The sequence below is a fragment of the Setaria viridis genome, chromosome 1, assembly GCF_005286985.2.
Source record: "Setaria viridis chromosome 1, Setaria_viridis_v4.0, whole genome shotgun sequence".
Lineage (NCBI taxonomy): Eukaryota > Viridiplantae > Streptophyta > Magnoliopsida > Poales > Poaceae > Setaria > Setaria viridis.
In genome coordinates, this window is record NC_048263.2 from 32,447,473 (window position 1) to 32,462,725 (window position 15,253).

Here is a 15,253-nt window from a genome sequence, read left to right on the forward strand (position 1 = left end):
GAACGGCGTGCGGTTTCAATCACGCGAGCGCTGACTTTCGGCGTTGGATGGAACGATGCGCGGTGCGGCATCCATCGGGCGGAACCCATTGGTTCGAACAGAGGAGTCCAAAGAAGGCAGAAAGAAGGGAGGATGACAGGTGGGGTCATGATTTTGGAAAAACCTCAGAATCAAAACTCGAGTCGGGAGAACAACCAACAAAAATTTGAAAAATCCCATTTTGTTAACAAGAAAAGATATTGATGCAATGCCATGATGCTCATTTTGCTTAAGTGAAGTTGTTTAACCCTAACTTAACACCTAGGGTGTTACAGCTGCTGGTGCCGGTGAGAAGGCGGATTGCACGAGCTCAAGCATCGCCATCAAGGTTCTAAGGTGGAGCGCTGCCGCCGACGCCGAGGGCCTCGTGGTACCTCCGTGTCCCTCATCGATGCTGGGACTGGAGCAGCCTCACCCGCCGCAACCTCCCACCCCTCTGCTTTCTTGCCTCCAAGCGCTAGCCCCCTCCCATCATCCTCCCCTTTTCTTCTCCGCCTCCTCGGAAGGGTCCGGGGGCAGCGGTGGCCGGCGGAACGAAGGCCGACGGCTGCGCGCCGGAGAGGTAGAGCAGCGTGGCCAGCAGACGACGGTAGCTTAGGCCTGAGGTTGAGCGCCACCGACTGCCGCTGCCGAGGGGCTCGAGTGCCTCCTGCCAAAGATGCAGATCTCGACGACGGAAAAGGAGAGAGCTGACATGTAGCCCCACATGTCAGGTCCACGTCAATGATTAGTCACAGTGCCACGCAGGCAATTTAACACATGTTACGTTGATTTGGAGGTTACGTGAATCAATTAGCAAATTCAGGGATTTCAATGTACATTTTAAAAATTTTGGGGACACAGATGACACACTCTGCCTAGTTTAAGGCCGGCCGTGCATTTTAGAAATCAACCTTGACGAGGCCGTAAATCGGTAACTTACCGGGCAGGTCAACTAAAGTACAAAAGGCTACTAAAAAGTTCAGGTCCAATTCTCTCAAGCAGTCAGTCGGTCGGTCAGTCAGTCAGTCCGCATTGGCCCCTTTCGTGTATCTCGGTATCAGCTCCCTTTTCAAAACCTGCTGCCTGCCAGTGCCTCCGTAGACCAGTGGCCTTTCCCATTTCCTTTTGCAAGTGCCACACGCCAAAAACTTCAGAAACTTGGTCGTGCGTACTACCCGTACTGGCCTACGGAGTACTTGTCTACTTTAGTATGAGTATTGGCTTGTTTATTGTTTTTGCAGGCAACAGAAAAGAGTAGAAAACTTTATTTTACAAGAAAGAACAGCGAGCGAAAACGAAAGGCGCTTTGCTGTCAGTGGATTGCCGTGTAGGCACAAGCTGACATTTGAAGTGGTTAGTTCGGCTGATGTAACTGCGGCTTCGACGTGTGTTCGCTGCCATTGGGTGCCTGGGAGGTGGTTGCACGGTTGAGCTCTTCTTTTAATCTGATGGCGTCGATTATTTGTGCACGTCGTCTAGCACTGGTTTACTTTGAACTGGAGATAATGTACATAGATGGTGCCGGCCAGACGCCCAGACGAGTTTTTGTTCGTGCTGAGCTAGCAGCACATTGTGGGTTTGTAATTTGTCTGTGACCATGTGGAGCATTCTTCCTGAGTTTTTGTTTCGTGCTGGTAAAAAATCCCGGTCGTTTCGTACTCTATCACCACTCTGGGCCCTGGGCGGCTGGGCGAAAAATATGGGCTTGGATTACTTTAAGGCCCGCACAACCACGGGAAACAGTTTGGGCGACGCGACGTTTACGTGCTGCCGCTTTGTCCGGCCGCCCCGCGTTGACGAAGGGGAGGCGGTGGAGCCCGCCGCCGCGCGACGGCGACCGCTGCTCCTCTGCGGCCACGGCGCCACACGGCGCGCTTGCTGCCCCCCCGTGTGGCCTTCCCCTCCGTCTCCAATCCCGGTGCGCGTTTCCTCCCAGCACTTGCACGCGCGCACGGACGATTCGGTCGCCGGGGAAAACGCACGGACTCGTAGCAGCGGCAGCAGAGGAGCAGTGAGGACACGGCGTCGCGCCGGGGCACGGGACGCGCGCGCGGGGGTGGCGATGCGATGGCGCAGAATAACCGCGGGCAGGTGGGGACGGCGTGGAGCGGGCGCGGCGGGAGTGGGCGGGGCGGGGCTAGCATGCAGAGCCTGGGCGCCCCCGTGCCGGCCCTGCGCGGGACAGGCCCTGACCTCGTCACGTCTCCTCCACTTGTTCGCCCCGGCCCCCGAGCAGAGAGAGCCAGCCCTGTGACTGAGCGGGCGCACTGCACGGCGCGCCACACGGATCGGGACAAGCGACTTGACGCGACCCGCGCGGCCGCCTCTGCGACCAGGTCGTGGCCTCGTGCCGTGGGTGATCTGATCAACGGCCGGCCGCCTCATCTCTCATCTCCATGTATTGTATTAGTTGTTGATGCTGCTGCTGATTAGCTAGCAATGCAAGTCGCACGTATGTACGTTCCGTTTCTGAAATAACTCCAATACTTCGTATCGTAGGTCCGATCCACGGCATGCAGTGGTGTCAGCGTACGTGCCACCTGGCAGCGCCATCGAGCTCGAGCCCGGCCATTTAATGCGCGGGCCGGGGCGCGCGGGGGCAGATCGACAACGTTGCATGGAGGCCGGGACAGGCTACCGCTCACGTCGCTGCATGGATCGCGTCAGTCGGATCGATCGGAGAGCAGGGCCAGGCAGGGATCGAAATCAAAGCAAAGCTAGCTACCCCCCCTGCGCCTCTGTACGTACGTCAATTCAAGGCGAGCGCATGTCTCAACGCACGTACTGCATACTGCACTGCCAAGTAAACAACACATGCAGTCGAGTCGAGTTGTGAAATCAATAAGCTAGTCGAGTCGGGTGTTTGATTCTCTAGTCCCTCCTAAAATTCTTTCACAAATATTTAGTACTAATTAGAAGTATTAAATATAGACTAATTATAAAATCAATTGCACAGATGGAGATTAATTTGCGAGATGAATCTATTAAGTCTAATTAGCTCATGATTTGACAATGTGATGCTGCAGTAAATACGTGCTAATGATGAATTAATTAGGCTTAATATATTCATCTCGTGAATTAGCCTCGTATGTGTAATTAGTTTTATAATTAGCTCATATTTAGTCCTCCTAATTAACCTCCGAATATTTGATGTGACATGAATTTTAATCCGGACTAAAGATCCAAACACCCCCTAATCTCTTTCAGAAAAAATATAGCCAGGAACCGAATCTCGTTAGCCCATAGAAACCCTATGTTCGGCCAACGCAATCGCTTTCCCGGTTGCCTACGGGAGAGGGAACGAGCTTGATGCCCATGCCGGGACAACCAGCTACCGCAAGCTTTGAAATTCAACGGAGATCATGAAAGACTGAAGAGTCCATGCTGATATTGGTGCCACACTAAAATCGTGAAATACAATATCTTTCTGCACATCGCATTGACGACGCAGCTGATCTGACGACCCATACCCCCACGCCAGGTCACAGTCCAGCTCGTCCTTGTCGCTTTGGACAGCGCGACTAGCATTCTACGACGTACTCCACTGGACACGTCACACGCATGTCTCCATTTAATTTGCAAGCTCTTCCCACTCCTTCCCTGCCAATTTTGAAATTTTAGACGGCCACCGTAGCGAACTTCTGAAAACGGAAAAGCTAAAACTCATCCATGCATTTTGGAGGTCAACCACACTTGAATTTCAGAATTTGTATCCATGCCTTGTACTATCCTTTCAACAAGGGCTTCTCCAATATAGAAAACTGGCTATATATGCATCCACTAAATCTTCTTGGTGGTGGTGTGTTCTTCTTGATCGAAACAAGATAACTAATCCTGATAGTTATAAATGGCATCACCGCTTTATGTGAAAATGATTTTTTTATATAAGTCAAACACACGCGAACTGAGTGTAGCTCAACTATTAAAGTTCCTTGTCGTGAAATCTGCTCACTAGGGTTCAATTCGGGTCCTCGACTGATCTTGAATCTGAGACTTTCTACACCAAAAATATTCTTTTAAATGAAGGGCTATTCTTTTAGTGGTAGGCGATGTGCCCGTTGACAACAAGGTGCTAATGGTGAATTCGTCAATCTCAAGGATCTGCCGGCTAAGTCTTTTGCAGGTGCTCATAGGGGTAGGGTTGCGTGTGTGTATTCATATAGATGAGTGTGCGTGCGTTTATGTGAGCATTTGCGTTTCTACTATATTTCAAAAAAAAGTCACACACACATATATACACTTCACGCGCACCACATGAGCATCTACACCAAAGGTGTCTCCTATTACACATCCAAACAAGATTGGAGGTCTACCCTCACTTTGCAAGGCGCTTTCTATTATTGCGTGCTTTTGCCTTACACAATCATCTAAGGTGGGAGGTGGTAAGTAGAGTGTGTGAAAATTACAGCACTAATTTCAATTTGTTAGGCATAACAAATCACAGAATCAATTAGTTCATATATGAATTTTCTTGTCGTAAAACTAAATTTGTTATATGAGCTAACTTTTAATGGAGCGGGCACTAAGTAGATAATATTCAATACATTTTTGGGACATCAATCAAATAGCAAACTCAGCCCAACATACTTTAATTCATTGGCCGGCTGGGTGAGAACCAAACATGATTTTTCACCAACTTTCCGGGACCTCCATTTGCTAAGTGTTCGATATCGCTAACTGTAAACATAAAGCTGGTCCACACTAGGACCGGGTTAGCTCAGCTTTTCATCACGTTGTTCATAAAACGCCACGTCATTTTTGCTGGTTTTGCTGATTCTGAACCCCCCCCCCCCCCCTCTCTCTCTCTCTCTCTCTCTCTCTCTCTCTCTCTCTCTCTCTCTCTCTCTACCCCACCTCTTTATAGATACCAACAGACCATCTTCCTCGCCAGCTCTGGCCTCTGGCGTCTCCCCCCTTGAAACAAGCCGAGTCATGCGGGGGAAAGAACAGGAGGAGAGGAACGAAGAACAAGAAGGAATCGCAACAGATCGGGAAGAAAAAGGTGGGAGCTTTCTTACTTTGAGGGGAATGTTGTCTGGCTCGAGGTGCGCAGAAACCTGGTGGAGATCTCATCTCGATCTAGGTTGATCTCGGACCAGGCTTCATTCCCCTCAAGTAGAGCTCCCCGTTCCGCGTCGATCCCTCTTGTTCTTGCCTCCTATGGTGAGTTTTCTTGGGCATCGATCTAGCGATTTGCTCTCTTGCCGGTCTGAACATCTGATGCTCTCGCGGTCTAAGTTCTGTCTGCCGCTAGAACCATGCATGATTAGGATATGATTATATCGGCGAATGTTTCCGCGTTGTGTTGGGTTTCGTGCTGTATAGCATGCAGCAGATTGGTGTAATCATGAGGATTCTTGACTCTGAATACCTGCATGCTTTCCCTCCTCTTTCTTTAAACTATGGCATGGCATCTCGGTTGCAGTTGTGGTCTTTTCCCCCTGCCCACTTTTTCCGATCTCTAATCTGACAGGAGAAAGACGGGGAAAAAGTTTGTGTATCATCGATGCCTGCCTTTTACATGAAGGATCTTCTTATCTTCTCTTTTGATCCGTACTATAGCGTCTTTACCTTTCTCTCTCCTAGACCTAGCTAATCTCTCTTTTCATCTCAAGAGATTTCGTTAAATCCCCATCTAACGATAGTCATATTACATCAATCTGTATAGCTATTGCCATATCTCCTGGATATCTAAAGTTATTTCTCTCATAAATTGATCAATCCTACAAGTGCTTCTAGTTTCCAAATTTAATTCGTCTCACAAAATTAAAAGCAATGGATAACATAAAAGATATACTGTGTCCCGATGTTGTTTTCTGAGTGGGGAAGACGAAGGAGCATACAACTTGTTCACCTTTTTACGTGAGCTTATATGTTTTCTTGATGCGAATAAATACTGCCATCTACTAACATCTATGGTGGATTTGTTTCTTCGGAAGGTCAGGCCAAAAATTAACGTATAGAGGTGTGGTTCATGAGTAGTTGTCTCCTTCCCTTTGTTTCCTCATACATCAAAGCAGGACACATGCTGCTGATCATCCTGTCGCATGGGGCTAGCTCCACACAGATATAACTTTACAATTCTACCTCCATCCATGTGCTCTATCTTCCAAATATGTGCAAAGTTATTATGAAACATTCCATGAATGTGTAGTGGTAGAGCCTACATTCAACTACATAAAGGTAGAGCCTACATCCAACTATACAAAGGGCTATTGGATCAGCGATGTACGAGTGCTCTCCTGCATCGCTTATAGTGTTAGTAGGAACTTATAACAACAATCTTGCATATGACATTGTATGTATTATCTGGATATTGTAATAATGGCATATTGAGATCTTTTAAGTGAAATTATTTCCTACAACTTCTTTGAAACCAAGGATGGGAGAAGGGCTTAATAAGAAATTGCTTTCCTGATGACTCACTTATATGATACAGAATGTTCAAAACACATGTTCATGAGTCATGACGGCACCCTATAAATGGTTTTTGCTTAAAAATTTCTCTTATTCTATGTATATATCTGAACAGTTACTATTCTTGTGCAGCTGTGCTTACACATGTGGGTACATATGCACATGACTGGTATGTTAATTCACAAAGGAGGCAGTATATATACTTTTTTTAATATATGCAGCTGGCTGATGCAGGTTAATGCACAAAGGAGGCGGATTTTAATATATGCAGGTAACTTCTTGTAACTTGCAAGGCACAACCAGCTGGTTAACTTATTTTTTACAGGTCAGGACTGAGTACGTTTGAGGTTTGAGTTGAACAAATTCACGTGCACTGTTGACTAGCAGTGGTGTCCTTTTTGAAGAAGGGACAGGTAATGCTGCAGTCTTATGTAGATCCCTAATGTCACAAGTTTACTGTTGGAGATTATGTCTGTGCATGCAAAAGAAGTAAAGCAAGATCAGTCCATACAGGATTTGTATTCTCATGACTGTTTTAGCTGGCGTCAACTTCACAAGTTGTAAAGCGCATGTGATGCATGTCCACATGTACACGGTACTGCAAACTATATATAGTACTGATCATGCAGCCAAATTACAAAAACTGAAGACGGAAATGGTCACAGCATTAGGCAAAAAGAAAACATGAAATCAAATAGCTAGCGGATGAGATGGTTCTTGTTTATTTGTCTGGATACGCGAGTCTAACTTTCTTTTGAGATGACACTGCAACTTTAGAGGCGGGTTTTGGAAAGTTGAAAGTTCCTTGTAGAGGCTACGAACCAAAAGGCGGCAACAACAATTGGATCGGAGAAGCAGTTGAGCAAGACAGCCACGTGCATGCGATGGAATTATCCCTTTTAAGTGTGTGCATCGAGTACATTATCTTGTGGGAGGATGTGACTTGGGGGCAAGAGATAATTAGGTCGGTGTACCAAAACCCTAAAGTGAGCTAGGCACAGCAATGGTCTAGGAGTCCTTGCTGTGTACTAAAATAGCAAAATATACTCCGCTCCTCAGTGGAATGGGAGCTTCAGGCCTCGTCCAATTGACTTTCTTCCTCCATTCATGCCAATTTACCTCTACATCATGCATTTTATTAAGCTTCTCGCTTCAAATAGATTCAGAACTCTGGGTTGAGAAAATAGAGTATCCTTGGCTCATGCTCTACTGGTAGTAATTCTGAGAGGTTTAGGTCTCTCTTACCTAACACTTCTGATTCATAACTCTGTTGAGTTGAGAATAAGTTGCAAATTTCTCTCTTCTCTCTCTCTCTCATGATATATATATATATATATATTGATATGATTATACAGTGAAGGAGAAAACAAGAATGAAAACATGATGGGAAGACACGGCACTGGGCACTGGCATACCAGCATTTGACAGAATATACAGTGTCCCATCTTATCTGCAGTAAAGAACTAGCGTCCTGTGATTGTATATACCAAGCAAAAGAAGTTCTTTACGACTGTATACGACAGCTCGGTTGGCAGGCATCTGCTATCGGTATCGGTAGTACTACACCTACACACTACTCCAAAGAAAACTCCAAAGAAAGGGAACAGTATGTCTTCACGACACGCCACGGCTGTTCTTTCTGTTACTTTTGCGGGAAAGCATGGCGCATATATTTCTCCTGTTGAAGTTCAGTAAAACAGGTCGTCCTCTGAAAAAGAATCTCGGGAAAACAGCTCATCCTATACCTGGTTAGGATATACTCCTACGCACCTAATCTCCTTGACTCTTTAACCAAACCAAAGGAGACCGTGGCTTGTGCGCTGCTACTACTACCACATCCCCCCCGGCTTCCAAATTCCAAAAGCTGGACGTGTAGCTGCGAAAAGGCAGGTCGATGGAAGCAAAATTCCAAAGAATGACCACAACTCCCTCCTACTCTCCCATCGAGCCTTTCTTGTGTGTCCCTCTCAAGCTTTCACCTCACTGCTTGCTACTGTTTCCCTTGCTCTCCAGAGGGGCCGGCCGGGAATGGCGGAAACAAGGAGCCAGCTTTTCTGTGCTTATCTGTTGCACTTTGCTTTGGCGTCCCTGTGCTGCCGGTGGACCACCGCTCCGCTTTGCTGCAGATGCATGGCCGATCGATGCCCACTCCATGCGAAAAGCCAATTTGACAGTTCTGCAGGGTCTTGGCGTACCACACTCCTGATCGATAAGTGTGCACTCCTGATCGATCAGTGTCCATCCTGGACGAGCTACCGAGAGCCCTGGGGAAACCATGCACTCGTTTAACTGTTTGTTAGTCAGTCAGTGGGCACTGAAGGTATGTGCAGTGTTTTCATGCGAGTTTATCCTCCATTTTCCTGCAATCCTAGGAACTATGGGCCCAAATGAACCATTTTTCTTCTTGTGTGTGTGTGTGAGGCCACGTGATCCATATGAGTTACATTCAGCCCCCATATGTACGATGATGCTCCTCCATCGAAGTGAGTAACTAGGCCTTGAGTAACCTGGCCCATTTATAAAATGAAGTGTTTCCAACTTTCTAGCCCACCAAGGAGCAGTTGCCTAGCAAACGAACGGGCCGTGGTGTGGTGACAAATTAATGTCGTGTGACAACAGGTGACAAGAACGCATGCGTCTATTTTCGCATGGAACTCATACGGGAAATATAGACCCCTGTATTGTTCTTTTAGCTTTGTCGAGTTTGGTTAGGTGTGCATACCAGTAGATTGATTGGTCAATGGAATGATGAGAGTCCAAGTTTTCGCCTACGAGTTTTAGACGGTGAAATGACAAAAAGCTGCCGAGCCCCGATTCGATTGTTTTCAGCAATAACTTCAGTCATATCAGAGAAAGTGGCATATAAAGCGAGAAAAGAGCTTTCTGTCAAGCGAGGAGATCAGGTGAGAAAGGCTATGCGTCCTAACAACATCACACTCACATCGATCAGCAGACGTGATCTGTCGTTTACGAATTGGTTCCGCGCGTACTGTGCATGATATTTGACATTTTGACAACAGGGAAATCGCAAGAGATATGTTTATATTAAAGTACATCAACAACCCGCGCTATTGCACCGACTAATATATTACAAATTTATAAAAAAATTACTGCTCATGGATAATAATCAAATATTTACCTTTTCCTATCTAAATATTCTAAAATAATATTTATATAGATATGTACTTATCTTACTTTGTTGTGATAGTTTTATTAGTAAATACTGTGTACATTTTTTTTATCCCCATTCATATTTTTTTTATTTTACATGGCACCTTCACGCATATCTGATATGTGCTTAATTGTACCTTAGTTGGAGCTATGTGTTTAATGTGAAGGTTGCTGTACTTATCGCTTACTCCATACATGTATGGTCTACATGATGACATCGTGCATATATAGCTTAAGTTACTACATTATGTATTAAGAACAACATAAATAGATAATTTGGATCAAATAGTGGTGTACTTTGGGATATTTTTTGTATTAATGACATATGTAGGTTATTTGGATTTAGGGGTTACTTTGGCTTATTTTTAATAATTATATATTTGGATAATATAGATGAAAAATAATGTATTTAATGTTAATTTATTATTATTAGATATCCTAGCTTATCAAAATAATAATAGAAATATAATATAATTTTGTAAACATAAGTTATGATGTTCTCTATTACCCTCACAACATTTTAACTTAAAATTCCATTTTTGCATTGACTTTTGATACGTTAATGAGCAAAGTTAAAAAAGGTTTGATCGACTACAATCCTCAAATGACATACATCTAGAATCAAGGAAGTACACAAAATAAAAGGAGAAAAACCCTTGAGACATGCCATATATAACAACAGCCCAAGACTTTATATCATTCTCACGTTATGTTATTTAGTCCCCGCATACTTTATTTCCCTTATAATCTTTTTCGATGAATGCTGTATTATGCCAAGTGTTTTTGAAGCCTTTCGCCGCCCATATTTAGCTGAAGGATCAATGTCGTCATCCGCAGTCCAGTTCAAAACTCCGGTGAAGTCTTTGATAAGACTAGGGATCAGAGCTTTGCGGTTAAGCCTTGGGTGAATGCCTGATAGAGTCAACAAGCGGGTTTAGAAAGGAAACCCATCTGGCAGGCTAAACAGATGGCGGTAGACAAGCCGGCAAGGACACAGGGTAGCAGCCTGGCAGGGGGTGATCCATGCTGAGGTGGGTAGGGTTGAGATGGAGATGACGGACAAGCTAGATGGCAGTGGCGGCTTCCACACAGGTGGCTGTCGATGTGGCGCTCTAACAAGACCCCTACTCGCCGTGCTAGGGGGCTTGAGACTTGAGAGGTCAGTAGAGGTAGTAGAAGAGGCATCAGCAGTTGAGAGGAAGAGAAAGATCTGTATGGGGCATTTTGGATCCCCTCCAAACAGCCACCAAAATCAAGTGCGGTGTTGGGGATCGTCCAAAAACAACACAACCTCGAGCGCCGTCACTAAGCAAGAATAGCTTAACCTCGCAACATGTCGGTCAAGATTCGAAACTTGTTAACCTCGCTAACTCTGGACTGACAATCTAAACTCATCTAACCTCGCACCTTCTTTGCTATTTTGAGACTTCGAAGCTAATAGCTATTAGTTGATAACTGAGCTGCAATTTAACTTACTCTCGAGTGTTCGAAGCTAGTATTGAACACCGAGCTTTCAACTCTGCTTTTTACTCAGGATTGGAATTGGATCAGGCGTCACGAGGTTAAGCATTTCTCCTGGGTCAAGGATGAAGGTACGAGGCTAAGGACTTCGCCCAGCTTGAGGGTGGCGGTTCGAAGCTTAAAACTTGATCCGACGCAGAGAAGAAGTGGAGATGAAGGTGTGAAAAGCGTGACTGCATAAAGGCGTGACAAACATAACTACATGAAGGCATGAGAAGCGTGACTACGTAAGAGAATTCAATTTGTACACGCTACCCTAATAACCTTTATGTACGATATATCCTAGGAATGTAGTAGGTGAGAAAAGATATTTTTAGGGTGTAAAGTGGCTCATGGGTCACTATAAAAGGGGGAGTCCTACCCCGTTGTAAGGGGGACGGATGGTTTTCAAGAAGTTACAAGTATTTTTCCGTTCCACCTGTTGCGCTCGAATTCCTTTGAGACTAATAGGACGCCCACCGTAGTTCTCAGTCACAAAGCAACCCACGATGCCACCACAAAAGAAGAAGAAGACCACCTGTTGCGCTCGAATTCCTTTGAGACCAGCAGGGCACCCACTGTGGTTCTCAACAACAAAGCAACCCACGACGCCACCACAAAAGAAGAATAAGACCACCGAAGGTGAAAGGGAGCAGGAGAGACAGCTCGTTCCTATTGATCAAGACAACATGTACACTCTAGAAAAATTAAAAAGAATCGAAGCCAGCTTAAGAACAAGAAGTGAGAAGAAAAGAGCCGAGGCGGAGACCTCGAGCCAAGCACAACCAGAAACAAGCACACGAAATGATCCGCTTGGGGAGACGGAGAAAGAGTTGGCCTCGATGCTAGAGCAGCTCGAAACGCTGAAAAAAGAAAAGGAAAGATTCGCTCAAAAGCTGCAGGCACAACGACTAGCGGCTAGCAAAATAGCAAAATTAAATGAAGCAAGAAAACAGCTAGCAGAATTGCAAGAGGAGCTGGATGAGCCGCAATACTTGCATACCACGTCACCACAACCACCACTTCCGGGACAGCAGCATGTCATGAATGACACACCTATCCTGCACACAAATCCCAACCTCGTTGGGCACAATGTCCCAACGATGACAAATACCTACGTAACAACAGACAAAAACTCTCCATTAACCTTGGACTTGCAAACAGCTCTATGGCCTGCAACTTACAAGGCGGTCATATTGCCAAAATTCAATGGGCAAAATGACCCTCGTCAATTCCTAATGAGCTACGAGGCTGCAGTAGCATCTGCTGGAGGGGATGATGTGGTTTTAGCCATGTCCTTAATCATAGCCCGTGAAGGAGCAACACTGAATTGGTACTTGCTACTTCCACCACATTCAGTGTACAGTTGGATAGACCTCAAAACCAAGCTGATACAAAATTTTCAAGGTTTCCATCAGGCAGCTTCAGACCCGAGTGACCTATTTCATTGCATCCGGAAAGACAAAGAGCTCCTAGCCAACTATGCCAAAAGATTCGTGCAGTTAAAGTCGCAGACTCCATATGTGGATGAAAGTGTGGCCATAGCAGCCTGCATTCAAGGGCTAGCACCAGGCCCAACAGCCTCGCATCTAACAAGAGAGAAGCCAAAAACCACGTAAGCTTTGTTCGCTGAGCTGGAAAGGTATTGCAGGTCAGATGAGGATCACAAAAAAAGAGTGATGGAAAGAAACCGCCAAAGGCAAGCCGAAAAAGACCAAAATTGGCAAGCCTCAAGATACAATTACATGCAACATCAGCACCCATACCCAGCTCAACACGTGCTGCCAATCGAGAGTGCTCAATCCTCACAACAACAAAATCAAAGTAACCACAAGCAGCCTCACCAGCAACAACCGCCAAATTATGGCAATGGACAGAGGGGCGGTTATGCTGGAAGAGGAAGAGGCCGAGCCAGAGGGCCTCCGAGGCCACATAACCAGAACAATCAACCTCGAATGTTTTAATGCACTTTTCATGGCAAGCAACTAGACCATGCAACCGACTTTTGCCCAGAAACAAAAAAGATCTTTGAAAGAATAGCTGAAGAGAAAAGGGCTGCCGCAGCACCCAAAACTACCCACCATACCTCTTTCTGACCACAACAGCCATGCTTCCCAAACACTAACCTCGCAAACTTTCAACCTACCATGATGTGACAACATTCACTACACTTCCAACAACAAACTCAGCAAGCCTCGCAAGCTGCGAGTTCGCGCCTTCTCAGCCTCTACACGAAATACCACTACCCCCACCAAACCTACCAACCAAATACCTAAAGCCGAGCCTAACAACACATAGAACAACAACCCCAAAGCCTTACCCACATACGGCATGATAATGCCAATATCGGGAGGATCCTCACAACTCGAGCACACAGAAACTAGTCCAAACGCCCTACCCACCTACGGCATGACAATGCCAATAGCCTAAGGATCATCTCTTGAGTTTGAAAACAAAAGACAAAAGCAAAATTACTTCAGGCAAGTAAGTACCATCATCCCTGATGGACCACCAGCTAAGACAGAATGGGCACACATGCCCATCTCCTTCACAAAAGAGGATTTCAAACTAAAGATAGCCTCGCATAATGATGCGATGGTGATCGAGGTTATAACAGCTGGGTGGAAAATTGGAAAAGTTTTACTCGATAACGGAAGCTCAGCGAACATCATCTTCACAAATACATTTAGAGAAATGAAAATTGATCCTCACCTACTAGAGCCAGCATAAATGCCATTGCTTGGCTTCAGTGGAAGGCCGATTAGAGCCTTGGGGAAAATATCGCTTCGGTGTCATTCGGAAACCTAGACAACGCCAGAACAGAATGCATAATGTTCGACGTTGTCGAGATGTACTATCCATACATCGCTATCCTTGGTAGAGGGTTCATCAACAAGTTTGACGCAGCAATGAGGCAATTATTTCTATGCATGAAGATCCTAGCCTTGAAAGGGGTCATCACAGTTTATGGCAATCAGCAGACTGCTAGGAACATTGAAAAAGGTGCAACCCCGGGCCAGAAAAATGTGCACCATTTAACAAGTCCCAATGAGGCTGAACAACAGGAAAAGAAAAAGTGAAAGTAAGCGCTGACGGCGAAACAAAAAGAGTACTGCTAGATGATTGTATTCTAGACAGAGTTGTGATAATAGGGGCTAACCTCGAGCCCGAAGAAGAGAAAAAGCTAATCAAGTTCCCAAATAAAAATAAGGATGTCTTCGCTTTTTCTGCAAGTGACCTGCAAGGGGTCGACAAAGGTATAATTGAGCACGAGCTTGAAATAAAGAAAGGTATGAAACCAAAAAAATAAAAACTCCAAAAAATTTCAGAAGAAAAAGCGCAAGCGGTAAAATCAAAGGTCCAAAGATTAATTGATGCAAATGTTATACGCCTAGTCATGTACCCAGAATGGCTGGCTAACACAGTATGAGTCAAGAAGAAGAATGGTAAATGGAGAATGTGTATAGATTTCATTGATCTAAACAAGGCCTGCCCAAAAGATGACTTCCCATTAGAAAGAGTTGACAAAGTAGCAGACAATGCTGCAAACAGTGAAATGTTGTCACTACTCGACATGTTCTCAGGCTATCACCAAGTCCGAATGAAGAAGAAAGATGAGGAAAAAACAAGTTTCATAACTCCATTTGGAACTTACTGCTTCGTGAGAATGCCTGAGGGGCTCAAGAATGCGGGGCAAACCTTCTCAAGAATGATAGCAATAGTCCTATGCAGGCAACTCTGAAGAAACATCCTTGCTTATGTGGATGACATTGTTGTAAAAAGTGACAAACGAGATAATCACATCCTCTACCTTGCAGAAACTTTTGCCAACTTGAGAGCAGCAAATCTAAAGTTGAATCCAGAAAAGTGTATCTTTAGAATTCAGCGAGGCAAGGTTCTGTGATGCCTAATCTCAACAAAAGGCATTGAGGCTAATCCGAACAAAATCCAAGCTCTTGTCGACCTGAAAGAACCAACCTCAGTAAAATATGTGTGCAAAAGGTAACAAGGAGAATTGCATCTCTCAACAGGTTCATCCCAAAAGCTGTTGAATGAAGCTTGCCCTTTTTCCAAGTGTTGCGAAGCTCCAAGAAATTTGAATGGGGGAGCAATAGAGCAAAACCTTCGTGCAGCTAAAGGAATA

The 15,253-nt window shown here is 45.3% G+C and overlaps 1 long non-coding RNA gene across 1 annotated transcript; it reads left to right on the plus strand.

The window, feature by feature from the left end:
* The first annotated feature begins 4,869 nt into the window (after window positions 1-4,869).
* Window positions 4,870-7,525, plus strand: LOC117864561 (uncharacterized). The gene is made up of 2 exons (XR_004642408.2): window positions 4,870-5,184; window positions 6,571-7,525. It is a non-coding gene; the product is annotated as an uncharacterized lncRNA (long non-coding RNA).
* Window positions 7,526-15,253: the final 7,728 nt, after the last annotated feature.